Source organism: Alosa alosa, chromosome 20 (genome assembly GCF_017589495.1).
Source record: "Alosa alosa isolate M-15738 ecotype Scorff River chromosome 20, AALO_Geno_1.1, whole genome shotgun sequence".
In the NCBI taxonomy this organism is placed as follows: Eukaryota; Metazoa; Chordata; class Actinopteri; order Clupeiformes; family Clupeidae; genus Alosa; species Alosa alosa.
The window spans coordinates 25,456,815-25,461,814 of NC_063208.1; the positions used below are offsets into that span (position 1 = coordinate 25,456,815).

The 5,000-nt window shown below is 46.0% G+C and overlaps 1 pseudogene; it reads left to right on the plus strand.

The window, feature by feature from the left end:
* The window catches only part of LOC125284775, a 131,285-nt pseudogene that overhangs the window by 119,582 nt on the left and 6,703 nt on the right, over positions 1 to 5,000 (plus strand).

A 5,000-nucleotide genomic window follows, 5' to 3' on the forward strand; every position in this document is an offset into this window, starting at 1 on the left:
ATTGCAGTCTCTCCAATAGTGAGCGGTGCTGCACGTGTTCTTCTGGTGCATGATCCTGAGTCCTGAGGAACGGCATCCTGCAGGCCTCACTTGGTTTCAGTGAGGAGGTTAAGCACAGTGAAGACAAAGGCCAGTTGTATTATTGCGGAGGGCTCACATCAAGATTGTGTGTGTGTGTGTGTGTGTGTGTGTGTGTGTGTGTGTGGTGGTATTTATGTTGCCTCCATCTGTGTGTGTGTCTCCCCCTGCAGACCAGTAAGGTGTGTACGTATCTGACCAGAAGAAGGCTGAGGAGGGCCTGGGCCCCAACACCAAGAGCTTAGTCACCATGCTGATTTATCTGTGTGTGTGTGTGTATGTGTGTGTGTCTCCCCCTATAGGCCGGTAAGGTGCGTAAGCACGTGTCTGATCAGGAGAAGGCTGAGGAGGGCCTGGGCCCCAACATCAAGAGCATAGTGACCATGCTGATGCTGATGCTGCTCATGATGTTCGCCGTCCACTGCACCTGGGTGACCAGCAATGCTTACTCCAGCCCCAGCGTCGTACTGGCATCATACAACCACGACGGGTGAGCACACACACACACACACACACGGACACACACACACACACTGCTCCTGGGTGACCAGCAACACCTACACACACACACACACACACACACACACACACACACACTGCACCTGGGTGACCAGCAACACCTACACACATACACACACACACACACACACACACACACACACACACACACACACACAGACACACACACTGCACTTGGGTGACCAGCAATGCCTACTCCAGTCCCAGCGTCGTACTGACATCGTACAGCCTTAACCGTGAGAGAAAACACAGGCACACACACACAGACTCACACACACACACACCAGGGTTTCCGTTGACCGGTAATTACCGGACATTGGCCGGAAAAAAAATGAAATGTCCGACAAAATTAAATCTCTCCGGTCAAATTGTCCGATTGAAATTGGCTAATAATCCTGAGAATTGAGAATAAGCCTTAAAATTTAAGCCTATATTAAAGCAATACGTCCTCTGGCTATGTTTTTAAATGTACCGTTTGAAAGCTATTAAACAACACGCATAGCCTATGCCTATGCCTATGCATTTTAAATAGGAAGCGCACGCTTAAAACGTCCATGTTAAACAACGAACAAATGAGTGAGGCGGTTCAAACATGGCCAGGCCCAGGCAGACTAGCCTTAAAAGTTTTTCAGAGGCCAGGTAGCGATGGATGATGATAAATTGGTAACGTCTGAAGCCTCAGATGTCCGGTCAACTCCACCACCACCAGATAAAAGCAGAAGTGTGGAGTATCTGTCTGTCGGAATCATGGCGTTGGAAGTGGAGTTGTGGGGTTCGCGGCAGCTCCAAGACACTGTCATTCTCCATGTACACTGGACATGCAACTGTTCTGTACCCAAAGCATACCGTAGGCCTATGCTTTCTCTGTCTATGATCTGCAGGGTTAGGGCCTCCTCGACGATGAGATTGCTGGTCCGCGGATAATTTCCGGCACAATTAAACGGTATCATTGAACCACGGACCGAAAGAAAAAGAAACTAAACATTTCCCAGAATAGGATACATTTCTTAATTTATTGTTATCAAATAAAGAGGCATAGCCTTAGGGGGTAGAGGTGTGAGCGCTCATTCTTGTGTGTGCGCATCTGTGCAAGGATAAACAGTGGAACCACTGGAATAGCGGGGTATAGCAGCAACAAACAACGTAGCCTTTTTAAAACAATGAACGAAGCGGACTCTTGCTGTCCATGAAAACATACATTATGGCTAGATTTTGTTAGGCATGTTTACGTAAGTTAGGCTAATGAACATGTTGCATTCTATTCAGCCTTATTATATCATTCTTTAAGCTACATAGCCTGTCTCCAGTTTTCCTCAACTTGACTAATTAAGAAGCGATAATAGGATATTTGACCGGCATATCATCAAAATGTCCGGAAAACGAAACCTCTGCCGGTCACTTTGACCGGCACCATTTTTTATTCTAGCGGAAACTCTGACACACACACACACTCACACACACACACTAACTCACACACTGTACTTGCGTCAGTGGTAACAGGTCCTACAGCCCGTGTGTGTTGCTTGCTTGCTTCCTCAAAGAGTGTGTGAAACTGTGGTCACTCCTTCTCTTCGTCCTCACCGCATGTTGGAACTCTCCGTGGCCCCAAATAGAGCTGAATCCACCCAGTCCTCTTCTGCCTATCCCCACCACTCAAATCCCCTTCTGGTCCCTGATGGAGTTGAGGGAGCGTTGAGGAGGAGGAGGAGGAAGAGGGAGTGTCAGATCAGTGAGGAGGAGGAGGAGAAGGAGGAGGAGGGAGTGTCAGATCAGTGAGGAGGAGGAGGAGGGAGTGTCAGATCAGGGAAACAATGGAGGTGAAAGGAAGAGCTCAGTCATTTCTTCTCCTTTTCCGTCTGCTGGGCAGGTCTCGGAACATTCTGGACGACTTCAGGGAGGCGTACTATTGGCTGCGTCAGAACACGGATGTGCATGCGCGTGTCATGTCCTGGTGGGACTACGGCTACCAGATCGCCGGCATGGCCAACCGCACCACGCTAGTGGACAACAACACCTGGAACAACAGCCACATAGCACTGGTAAGTAGAGCTGCAACCATAGATATATATAGCACTGGTGAGTAGGGCTGCAACCATAGATATATATACATAGCACTGGTAAGTAGGGCTGCGATGGTACACAAACATCACAATTCCATAGGTGTGCCACCTAGGTGTGGATTCGGTTTCTTTTCGGTACCTGTAAGTACAGCTAGCCTAACATTCACTGACAATATTGCTAATGCACTGAGATATGGTCTGCCATCTTATATGTTTGTGTGGAAACACGGTGCTTGATAGTCTTTTTGGCTCCTACCTTCAACTTCAAGGCAGGGCTGCCCTGCCTAACCCGAACCCTAGTGCCTTCTGCAAACAATAAAGACTACTAAGGGCTGATAAAGTTATAGGCTACTAAAGGCTGATAAAACGTGCTGCATCTATACGTTCAGTATGGAGACTGGTAAGACATGAAGCACTGCTACTTGGTAAGACTTCAAGGTGCTTGCATTGCATGTACACTGTCCAGACAATGCCAACAAACCCCATCATTCTCAAGATGGCAGATGCAGGGGTAATTCCTAGCTATGGTCTCTTCTGCACTGCAGCTTAAATGTTATTGGACTGCTGTAGCTGTAGCTCTGTGTCTTTAATATTATTATTGCCATGGATAAAAGTGTCTGCCAATGGAATAAATGTAAATTGTTGGCAGTTGTTGGTTGCAGTCTTCAGAATGTGAATGAGGAAACAAAGTGCCAGCTCCGCACTGCTCAGACAGTAATTGAAAAGACTGGCATGTCAAACTCAAACAACTCCAAGCAAACACACAGACTGACTTTGCACACTGACCCAGTGTTTTGTTAGTTTGTTGGTGTTTGTTAGAGCAGTGTGCAAGCACCTTAAAGGAGAACTCTGCCAATTTTCACACTGATCTGTTTCCCGAGTAAAAAATAATTGTTGCTACCCAGCTCTAGTTGCTGCAGCCAACAGCTAGAGCAGCAAGGCAGCTACAGTGCTACACTCCTGGGGCATCTTTAAAATCATGGATAGATTCATCCATCCATCCATCCATCCATCCATGGACAGAAAGCATGCTACTCTAAACGTGTGCGAAACCTTGCAAACTCCACCCAGAGCCTTATTGGCTCTGCTAGAAGCTTGACAACATACAACATACATGATGTACAACATACAACATACAACATACATGGTGTCTTCACAATATAGTCAGCAATGTCCCGCTGTAAAAGGTTTTCTGTCATTGTTGTTGAGTGTTCCAGTCCAGAAGACTGAACTGCATAGTGTGCTTCCTGGATGGCTGGTGGGTATCGGTCCTTCACATGGCTCTACCATCAAAAGGAATTTGGAGATGATACTGAGATGAACTGCCTGCTTGAAAATATAACTCAAAAAGTGGCAAATGGCTTTTAAGACCCATCCATCCATATTTCAACAACAGTCACGCAGCGCTGGTAGAACTGAGGACGAACACCCACTCGCACAGACCGTCAGGAAGGAGAGTATTTATGGAGGCCAGTTATTTAGGAGCTTAGAACTGTTCAGTCGGAACTCATCCAACAGACAACAGATGGGTGTGCGTAGCTGGAAGGGGCTTATGGTGTCGTATAGATTTCAGATTTTCTTTCGTCCAGCTCTCTTTCTCTTGTGGACCGGAATCTTCGGAGGCATTTTTATCTTTCTACACTTTCATTTGTGTGTCTGGATGTTATCACTGACGTGCGGCAGTGCAGGGATTCTGTGTGTGCTCTTCATCCTCATCGCCCCCCGCTAGTCTCTCTCTCTCTCTCTCTCTCTCTCTTCTCTCTCTCTCTGTTTCTCTCTTTCTCTCTCTACCTCTTTCTCTTTCTCTCTCTCTACCTCTCTCTCTCTCTCTCTCTCTTTCTCTACCTCTCTCTTTCTCTGTATCTTAAAACTCTCTTTATCTCAAAACTCTCTCTCTCTCTCAACTGTCTCTTTATAACTGTCCCCATTATATGTCTTTTTCTCTGTTCTCTCACTTTCTGTTTCTCCTCCTCCTCTCACTCTCTCCCTCCCCCACCATCACGCTGTCATCTTACTTCAAGTCAGAGAGGCTTTATAAGCTTATGTGCCTGACTGCATTATTATAACATAGTTAAAATACTGGAAACATATAGGAGACACAAAATAATAATAAAGTTAATGTCAATTCAGTTCAACGTTGCTTTATTAGCATGACTAAAGGTACAGTGTTGCCAAAACACAAAAAAACAAAAGTATAACAATTTGTACAATAACAATTAGAACATTGAGGGAAAGACAAAATAACCATATAGTTAGTTAACTGTAACAGTAACATGAAAGGTTGTGTGAACACGCACTCTGCAGGAATTAATGCTATGGTACGCACACCCATCAACACCCCTG